Here is a 10943-nt window from a genome sequence, read left to right as displayed (position 1 = left end):
GTCACTGTCCATCAACTCATTTATTCAAAAAATTGCCGCAGACCTACTGATGTGCTGGACGTTATTTCTGGCCATGAAAGACTCTCAGTATTTTCAAATTTGGAGAGCCCTAGTTTTCCAGTTTGAACAAGAGTCGTATCAGTTCCCAACATTTTCCACCCAAAGCAGCACCTCACTTGCTGTTTCAGGGCTTCTACGCCTGAGCCCAGGGTCCAGACCAAAGGGTCACCTTGGCACAGACGGCCTGGGGTATGTCATGGGCCCTGCATCCACCAACCCTGGTATGCCCGGATGATGTGGGAGGCAAAATTCATCTTCTGTCGGGTGTATCAATAGTGAAGTTTCAACTCCAGCCTGACCAGGGCCCATAGGAGTCGAGAGAGAAGCACGCATTGGCCAGATCTGCCTCATCGAGGGCTTAGACCTGAAGGGATCTCCTGGCTTTCAGAGGGCTGGCCTGACTGTGTCCCTGGTTCAAATGCAAATGCTTGGAATTTCAAATATGTTTGAAATTTTAGGAGGAAATTCCAACATTTTCATTCTCCAGGGGCCATTGCAGTGAGTGGATCTGTGTCTGTGATACAACCTCAGAGTCGGTGTGGACTTGTCTGTCTCTGTTACACACGTGGACAGAAGCCCAGGTCTCTTTCCTACATGTCCTGCCTGGAGCTCCCGACTCTGGGACTCGGCGCCTGCACACTACACACACCCAAAGGAATTTCCAGTCTCCGATGATTTTAGAACCGAATGGGGCTGCAGAAGTGCAGAAGTAATTTGGCTCAATCCCCACCCGGAAAGAAGTCTTTTCTTTTTTTCTTTTTCTTTTCTTTTTCTTTTTTTAAATAGTCTCCATACTCAGCATGGAGGCCAACGTGGGGCTTGAACTCCTGACCCAGAGATCAAGACCTGAACTGAGATCAAGAGTCGGATGCTTACCCGACAGGACCACCCAAGTGTCCCAAGAAGTCTTTTTTAATTTTTTTAAAATTTTTTTAAATTATTTTTTTAAGAAGTCTTTTTTTTTAAGTTGGAGGAAGAAGGCAAAAGGAACCAACAGGAGAAAACACAAAACTGCTCATTTTTAGACAAGAGAAACAAAACTCCCAAAGTAGGCGCAGCTTAGGATCCTCTAACGCCGTAGGAGCGACCTTCCTCCCTCTTACCTCTGCGTTCCCTGGGAAGAGATGTGGCATCTGTGAGCCCAAGTCTCATGGGGGTTTCGTATTTATTCAGCAATGGTTGGTTGTTCTCAGTGACATTTTCTCTTCCTATTTAAAAATTAAGTGTCCAGCAGTGACTGCTTAATTAAGCAGTGAAGGCATCTCGGCCAAAGCAGAGCTGCTGAAACCAAGACCTGCACGAAAGCCACCTGCTGTGCCACCCACCATGGGCCTCCCTGCCAGTCCTCACTGGGATCAGGTGTTCCACCCAACGGGGCTTCCCAGTGGGCTGTAACCTCCTAAACCACGCAGCTAAGAAACACACAAGCACCTATCGGGCAAGCTATGAACCTGCCTGGCTTGTTACCCACGGATGCCAGTGTAAGGGAACCTTGCATGACGCACCACAATGGCACAGTACTGTGATGCAGTCCTGGCCCTGGGGCCCTGCGTGCAACAGCATCCCAGCCTGAAAGGCCCCGCGTGCCATCTTTAGCTGTTAGGTTTGCTTTCCCACTCTTCCTGCGTCCTCTCCTGGTTGCTCTGGAGCTCGTGGCCTCCATGAAGCCACCCTGCTGCAGGACAGCAGGGATCCCAGTCCCCAGCCTGACATCTAGAGGCCTGCGCTGAGGATGGAGAACCTTGGAGCTGGATGGAGAGCCTGACTGCTGGGCGGAGCTGCTCTCTGCCCCGGGCGGGGGCAGGTGACACTCTGGAGGAGGGCCCACTGTCCCGGCCTGGACAAGCCAAGGACAGAAGAGGCTATAGGCCACCTCGGTGAGCACCCTGATGGAAAGGACTGTGCACACGGGGTGCAGAGGGAGCAGGCATGATCCAGCATGGAAGCCGCGTGTGTCCCATCCCGGCTGTGCAGTTGAACAAATGAGGTGCCTGAGACTTCCGGAATCCGAACTTACTTGGTGACGCTGCTTCTGCTGTCGGCACGAGGGCCCCAGTGGGATGGGGGCAGCTTAACAGCCTTGCTTCTGGGTGTTGAGGATCCCGTGGCCACATCCACAGACGCCCCAGACTGGCCACCAGGATGCCAACTCCCATCACCGGGGCCCAGAACCCACCAGAAATCCCCTTTGCCTTCAGATTTGCTGCTCTGAGTGCTGAGGGCTGGGAAACAGAACTCTGTGTACAGAGGGAGATAAAAGGTCTTACACAGGGGCCTGCAAGGAGGGAGAACTCGGGTGCGGTGTTACAGCCCAGGGTCTGGAGCAGGTGGCGTGGCTCCCTGACGCCCCTCACCTTTGCTCTCACCCCCCACCGAAGCCTGAGAAAAGCACAGACTTGGAGCTGCGCTTCCTCCCACGGGAGGGGCAGGAAGGGGAACACCAGGCGGCTCTCCTGGGGTTGGGGCGAGAACCCCGTGAGCCAGCGCACAGGGAAGGACTTGGAGGACAGCCTGCTCTGCACCCAGTGTGTGGTTAGTGGCGCTTACCAACAGTGCGCAGGCTCTGGGCCATCCTTCCGCCCACCTGCCCACCGCCAGCTCCCCCTGCACCCAGAGGGTCCCTACAGAAGGAGCGGCGGCAGCTGCCCCTGCCCAGCCTTTCTCCAGGGGCTCGACCACACAGCGTCACCCTCCTCTGTTGGCTCACGTGGATGCGCGCCTGCCTTTCCCCTTTCTTCGTGCAAAGATGTAACGCTCAGACGATAAAGTGCATTCACTTGAAGGGTGCCCTGGCACGTGCTCTACGTTCGCCTGCACCTGTGTGATCGGATCTGGACACAGCGTATCCCCAGTCCCCGGAAGGAGCTGCCCACCCCCTTTCACATCCCGCCCCCCACTGCCAGGCCCTGGAGGTCACCGCTCTTCCGCCGCTAGTGCAGTGAGTCTTGCCTGCCCTTGGAGCTGCTACAGATGGAATCACATGGGGTAGGATCCAGGGTCTCTGGCTTCCTTCACGTGAGAGCATGACGTCGAGGCAGGCGTGTGGCTGTGCTGGCTTCTCTCCATGGCTGCGCACTCTTCGGTTGCCTGGCTGCGCCGCAATTCATCCCTTCTGCTTTTGACAGACACTTGAGTCGTTTCCGATTTTATGTTTCCTATGTTTGAACAGTGCTGCTGGGAACGCTATTGTGAGTGTCCTTGGGGGAACATAAATGCTTTGTCCCCGGGAGAGCCATCTGGGCTGCAGTGCACGGATGGCCCATAGGACACACGACCCTTGGTGCTGAGGGATGCTTCCCCCAGGGGTCGGACCACCGGCACCCCACCCCACATGAGCACGTGCCTACTGCTTTACCTGCACATCAGCATGTCATCTCTCAGTCCCTGGAATCTTTGCTCCTGGGGGAGGTGTCCTGGCTCACGGGTGGTTGTATTTGCATTTTTCTGATGACAATGATGTTGGGCACATTCTCACAGGTCCATTGGTCACGCTGCTCAAGTCCCCTTGGTCAGTCATTATCCTGATGGGTTTGTGAGTGTCCCTCACATACTGTGTCATTGTGAATGTCTTCTCCCTCATGGGAGTAGCTACTTCACTCTCTTGGTTCCCTGGGATAGGAAGAAATGCTTAATTTCATTGGAGCCCAATTTCTTTTTTATTTGTGCTAGGAGCCTCCTTTGTCCTGTTTAAGAAATCTTTGCCTTAACCAAGATTATTCTGTTACTTTAAAAAAAAAAAGATTCTATTTATTTATTCATGACAGACACAGAGAGAGAGAGGCAGAGACAGGCAGAGGGAGAAGCAGGCTCCCTGTGGGGAGCTGATGTGGGACTGGATCCCAAGACCCTGGAATCATGACCTGAGACAAAGGCAGACGCTCAACCACTGAGCCACCCAGGTGGCCCATTCTGTTACTTTTTAAAAGGATTGTACATCTCATTTTTTGGTATGAGGTGAGTGGGAGTCGATTCATTTTTCCCCGTGTGGGTATTCATATAACCCAAAGACTTTTGTCTATTACTTTATTTATTAAAAATTTTTTTTTATTAAAAATTTTTTATTGAAAAAGCCCCTGTCCCTTCTTGACCACCTTATCACCTTACAGTTCACCTAGACATGATAAATCCCTTTATTGTTAAGACTCTTTATCTCAGAAATATTTCGTAGTTTTCAGTATACAGAAAGTCTTATTTTATTCTGAGTGTTTTGTGGTTTTATATGCTTTACTAATTTGTATAAAAATCTTTATTTCCCTTTTTTTGGCTAGGATAGGAATATACCAGGTTTTTGCCTATGGACCTGGTAACCTGTAATCTGGCTAAAGTCATTTAATAGTTCTTGTAGCTGTTTTGCAGATTCTGTTGGATTTTCTACATACATGGTTGTGTCATGGGTGTTCCCAGATCACCCTCAGGTTCCAGGACTCCCCGGGAGGACTCACGGGGGTTGGCACATGGCAGTCAATGGATATAAATCAAAGTCAATGAAAGAAGAGGCACACGGAGTGTGGGAGAGACCAGGGGAGACCAGATGTGAGCTACCTCCTGATGAACAAGATGAATAAGCTGAGCCCTGCCAGCAATGGGTCATGGCGACACCACGAAGGCAGCCACCCAGGGAAGCTCGTGAGGGACTCAGTGTCCAGCGTTTTTGTTGAAGGCTGGTCACATACACAGCTTCTGCTTGGCACGTAAGCAGAGTCCCAGACTTCTAGGAGGAAATGTGTTCAGCAAAACCCGTATTTCATTCTACCAACAGTTTAGGTGCAGCCACTCTTATCAGAGCACTGGGAGCCCTGCCCAAAGCTAAGATGTCACTCTCAGGCCATCTCTGCAGCAGGCTTTCCAGAAGGAGCCGTCCAGGCTACTGTTGTAACTCTCTTCTGCACAACAATCTTATGAGTTGTGCTAATTTACTGAACTTTCTCCAATCTGTGTATTTATTTTTGTTCTTGTCTTATTTCAATCTCTAGGATCTCTAGTATAATGATAAATAGAAGTGACAGTGGCCGGGACACCTGGGTGGCTCAGTGGTTGAGCATCTGCCTTCGGCTCAGGTGTAATTCTGGAGACCGGGGATCGAGTCCCACATCAGCTCCCAGCAGGGAGCCTGCATCTCCCTCTGCCTGTGCCTCTGCCTCTCTCTCTCTCTCTCTCTCTCTCTCTCTCTGTGTGTGTGTGTGTGTGTGTGTGTCTCTCATGAATAAATAAATAAAATCTTTAAAAAAAAAGTGACAGTGGCCATTTTGACCTTGTCCCTGATCTTATGGGGAAAGAATTTAATATCACACCATTAATCCTGATGCTGGCTGTAGGGTCTTCCTAGATGTATTTTATCTATTCCCAGTTTGCCGAGAGTTTTTGTCATGAACTGGTGTTTTATTTTGTCTATTTTTTATCTGTATATTGATATGATCAAATGCTTTTTCTTCTTTATTCTGTTAATGTGATTGGTTTTCAAATGTTAAAACACTTTTGTGATCCTGGCATAAAACCTAATTTGTTGGGATGCCTTAGCTTTTGCTGGGCTCAATTTGTTAACCTCATGCAAGGGGCACATTGTGTCAGGTGCTATAATTTTCTTTGTTGCTGTTGTCATACCCTCACCAAGTTTTTTTCCTGAGAGTTACACTGACCTCTGAAAACGAGTTGTGAAGCGTGCTCTCAGTCCCTGTGGTGTGAGAGATTTGGTGTAATACAGGTATCATTCCTTTAAAAGTTTGATAGAATTCACCAATCAACCCCATCTCAGGTCTGCTGTTTTCTTTGTGGGAATATTTTTAAATTAAGAATCCAATTTCTTTAACAGATAGAGAAGCTAGTCAAATTTTTGGTTTCCTCTTGTGTCCACTTTGGTTTGCTGACAGTGAGCCGGGGCACCCAGAAGGCTTCCCACACATGTGTCCTTTCTCTTGGAGACTTCTGTCCTCTCTGCTCCATCCAGTGTCTGAAAACCACTGACTTATATATATTGTAAAGTTTCAACTCAATCAGAACTGATTTTTTAAAGTATTTATTTATTTATTTATTTATTTATTTATTTATTTATTTATTTGACAGAGAGAGAGATCATGAGCATGTGGAGCAGCAGAGGGAGAGGGAGACTGATCTACCCAGGTGACCCTAAAAATTTATTTTTGCTCTTTTTTTCCTGACCTAATAAGAACTCCTGGAGAGGCAGGAGATCCTTCTGGAAGCAAGGGAAGCACTCTGGGGCTCCCTGTGCCAGGATCCTCCACCTTGCAGACCTCCCCCTCCTCAAAGGGTGCTTGTGACCAAGTGTGTGCTGCTGGCTGCAAACCACCATGCCGCACTCTCAATCTGCGTGCTCTTTTGTCACCTGCAAGTGCGGGGCACCAGGCTGTGAACATTTCTCATCTGCTACAACTTTGAGTTCCTGGAAAATGGGCTTCCTCCTCCTGCCACCCACTGCCAGGCTTCTCTCGGCTTGGTTGTTGGAGCAGGACGGGGTCTTTCCGGCTCCCTTTCCTGATTTCCTGCCATGTGGATTCCGGTAGCCAATCACTAAACATTCCCCAGCCCATTGATTAAGGGCCAGGGACTGAGCTGGTGCTTCACCCACATCAGCTCACCAGGGTAAGGTGTACGTTCCTTCCATGGGGGAACGGAGAACGTGAGGTCACTGTCTCACGGTCGGAGGCCAGGGTTGGGAGAGCCCATCAGAAGTTGTTCCTCATCTGGAAAAACAAGCCTTTCATAGTCCAGAGCTTAGCTCCACTGAGCCCATGTCCCTCCCATGGGGAGAGGCCTAGAAGCCTCGGAGCATGCAGGCCAGGCAACCCTGGATCCGGTAACAGGCTTCTGCCAGGGGAGGGCTGAGTACTGTGCTGACAGGTGCTTCTCCAGCGCAGTGACCCTGACCCAGTGTTTCCACCCTGCCCCTAGCCTATTCCAGGAAGGCCAGGAGTTTCTCAGTGAGACCTGTGTGCATGCCCTGGGGTCCCCAGCCCGCCCCCCTACCACCCCTGTGTCTCCTCTCGTACTCCAGGGGCCACCCACACTGCCCGCACAGAGCTCCCCGTCAAGGCCTGCAAATGCACCACAGTGGCAGCCTCCTACACCCCAAGCAGCCCAGTCCATGGAAGCCCAGTTAGCATTGTAGGCAGGGGCATTTCCAAAGCCAGAGCCATCAGGGCCTTGGCGTCCAGGCTTGGCCAGAGAGGGTCCGGTAGCAGAATTGCCACCACACAGCTGTCGTAGCAGCTCTGGTTCTGGCCACGCTGTCCTCCAGGGCTCCCGTGGGCCTTCCCTTCAGACTCGGGCATGGGAGGGTCCCTGTCTTTTCCCGAATTCTGCATTCACAGACACAACTGCAGATTTGGAGCGGGAGTTGGGATGAAAACAGCTGTTTTTACCCTAAGTCTTGGAGGAAGGGCAGCAAAGGTGTTTTCAGGAGCCCTATGCTGTGTCTTCCTGGTCCCGGGGGCAGTGAGCTGCACCAGGGGGCACGACCCTCTGCACCTCAGAGCACCCCCCAAGAGCCAAAGGAGCCCAGGACCTGACGGAACGGTGCCCCCCCCCCCCCGCCCACCGTGCACACGGCTGCAAGTTCAAGGCTGTGCAGCAGATGGAAAACACTGGGGACAGTTCAGTGCGAATCCACAGGAAGCTCCCAAGGAGAATACAGCAGCTAGCTGATGAGGAGTGATGGAGACATTTGTGTAAAAGAGCAAGCGTGGCACAGAACAGAGGGTCTGGTAAGCTTTCATGTGTTTTTCCAAAAACAGATCCAATTCATGTGTTTGAACACACCCAGAATATCTCCGGGAGGGCCACACAGCAGAGGGGCACCAGGTGGCGGGGACCAGGGGCAGCCATGTGACATATTGCCTATTTTTTTAAATCAGCTTTTTGCTTTGAGATAATTGCACATCCACATACAATTGTAAGAAATCGTACAGAAAGACTTTAGCCAGTTTCTCCCATGGAAGCACCTTGCAGATGGGAGGACAGAGTCCCGGCCAGGGTTTGACACAGACACAACCCCCCAGGCTGGCCGATTCCTGGTGTGTGCGTGCACGTGGGTGTGTAATCCAAAAAGATTGTGTCGCAATGCAGGCTCGTGTGTCCACCCCCACCCACAGGTAGGCTACGGAACCCTCACTATCTGCTCTAATCCGAACTCCCTCCAACACCCCCCCACGTGCCATCCCATTGAGGGTTAGGGTTTTAACATACACATTTGGGGCGACAAAGACATTCAGTCCTTGGCCCTGGATTATGGACCGACCCGCTAGTTCAACTGTTCGCCAGGGAAAGACTTCTGAGTTATTTCTGATTTTCAACAAGTATGAATAAAGTTGTAGTGAACATTCATGTACATGTTTTATGCAAACATAATTTTTTATTTCTCTGGGATAAATGTCCAAGTGTGAGCATATTGCTTATTTTAAAGCATTAATAATGGAAAATAGTGCTGTTCAGAAACGAACAAGGTGCCCCCATGGATCCTACCTGGAGTAGGTGCTCTGTGCAGCGGGGTGCTGCAATACCGCCTCCCTTCCCCTGGCATCCAGCCTGCCTCCCGTGGAGCCTCTTCCACAAACATTATCATGATCATCTCTGACCTTGATTTATGTTTTAGGATTTGCAATGTTCCTTCTCATGCAATCTCCTGTGTTTTCATAATCAGGCAGGCAGGGGTGGGGCCCAGGCTTGCCTGCAGTCTCTGTGGCCTCCTACATTCTTACTTCACTGGCCCATTGCTTGTCCCTAGGCTGCTTCCTTCTCTTAGCTCAAGCAACACACCTTCACAAATACCTCGCTGTCAGGCCAGAAGGCAGAAGCCAGGCGGGGGCCACCAGCAATAATGCATCTGGACCCAACACAAAGGACTTTGGTCAGCGGAAGGTCTGCTCTTGCCTTGTAGCAGAACTCTACCACCAGCCAGATCCCCCAGCTTTGGTGGATCTCTCCTCCCCACAGGGCCTCTAGGTGTCCTGCTGCTCGTGTCCTGTGTAGCTCCCTCCCACATGAACTGTGTAACCAGAGGGAGGTCACAGGAATGATGAAGCACGGCTCCCGAGACTCTGCTATATGTCTCCTGGGTGACTCACCCAGAGGGGTGAGAGGAGGCCGACCACCCTGCAGCAAGGATGCTCATGCAGCCCCATGGAGTGGTCCATGTGGGGAGACAGCCAAAACCACCCACCTGAGCCGTCTCTGTGTCCCTGAGCCTCCAAAATTGTCTGAGATCATGTTTATTGGTTTACGCCAAGCAGTTTGGGGGTAACTTGTAACACCCTTCCCTTCTGGGAGGATTTCATGACCCACAGGTGGGCCGCCATCCATCGTGTGGAAAGCACTGTTGGAAAGCTTTCCATCTGCCCACCCCGGCGTCACGACACGGCCTTCCTGGTTATTTCAGCGTCCCCTGAGCAACCACCTGACCAAGCTCCACAGAAAGGTGGTTAAGGGCAGATATTGAATCCCGGCTCTGCAGTTGATTAGCTTAGAACCTCGGGCAAGTCCCACTATTGATCTGTGCCTCAGTTTCTCCACCTCTAAAGCAGGGGTGGTAACAATAGTGCTTGCCACCGGGATTATTGTGAGGATCTGCTGGCACACGTCACTTCCTTGCGACAGTGCCCCACGCATTTTGGGAGTGTAGAGCTGGGGACTGATGCGTGGCAGACTGTGTTCCGAGGCTGGGGATGCACCAAAGAGCAGAGTCATCAGAGGGTGGGCCTGCCTGAGGTTGTGTCTAAGTCTTCCCTGCTTGCATTTCATTGAAAACTTTATTAACCGTACGTGTCAGTTCCGGGCTGAATGGGAAGGCTGTGGAGGAGGAAGATGCTGAGCTCACCTCCTCCCACGGACACACTAGAGCTGCATATAGCTACGTATAGAGCACTCCTTTCCAGGAAGAACCTGGCAGCCAGCAGAACAGGTCAGCTGCAGTTGAAGAAATGCAGAGGAAACCACATCCATAAGGGTAGCGAGGGCAGAGATGCAGGCCCTCGGGAACCAAACCCCCAGCATGGGGACCTGCATGTAGGGGTGATGCCTCAGCATTGAGGTCCTCCCTCGAAGGGTTCAAGCCCCAACCTGAGGTACCCCTCTAGGTATCTGTACTGGAAGCTGAGCCCCCATAATGTCTCACTTTGAAAATCAGCAGGACTTAACTCTGGGAGAGCCAGAGGTCTGCAGGAATCGAAGACACCAGGCCTATAAGGCCAGCGTGCTATGTCACTGGGTTCAAGACCCAGCACCAGAATGCCTGGGTGGCTCAGTGGTTGAGCATCTGCCTTTGGTCCAGGGCATGATCCCGGAGTTTCAGGATCAAGTCCCAGGTCGGGTTCCCTGCATGGAGCCTGCTTCTCCCTCTGCCTGTGTCTCTGCCTCTCTGTGTGTGTCTTTCATGAATAAATAAAATCTTTAAAAAAAAAAAAAAAAAAGACCCAGCATGGAGGCAGCAGTCTGAAAAGCACCTAGGGCCATTCACGAAGGGCATCGATATATTGAGTGATTTTAGGACGTGTGCTGGGGAAGCAGGGATCTACAGGAACTTTCTCCAGGAACGAAGCCGGGGCAGTCACCATATCCCTTGCTTGCCCTGCCCGCCCTGCCCTACCGTCCCTCTGCAGACCTGTCCCATCCAACTTGCTCACTCCTGCCACCCTCCCTCCAAAAAGCAGCTCTGCCCTGGAGGATGGGCATCCCCACCCATCTAGTAGGCCTGCTAGGTGGCAGCCAGCCCCACCCATCAGCACACCTGCAGCACCTGAGGACCCAGTCACAAAAGGAGGACTTGAGAGCCCACACAGGGGACAGTTCTGGAACACCTGCTACTGGCGACAACACCTGAGACCCATGGGACACCTTCCATGGCACGCCTTCCTCGGCAGGCCATGACCTGCAGG

The sequence above is a fragment of the Vulpes lagopus genome, chromosome 11, assembly GCF_018345385.1.
Source record: "Vulpes lagopus strain Blue_001 chromosome 11, ASM1834538v1, whole genome shotgun sequence".
NCBI lineage: Eukaryota > Metazoa > Chordata > Mammalia > Carnivora > Canidae > Vulpes > Vulpes lagopus.
Note: the sequence above shows the minus strand (reverse complement) of the source record.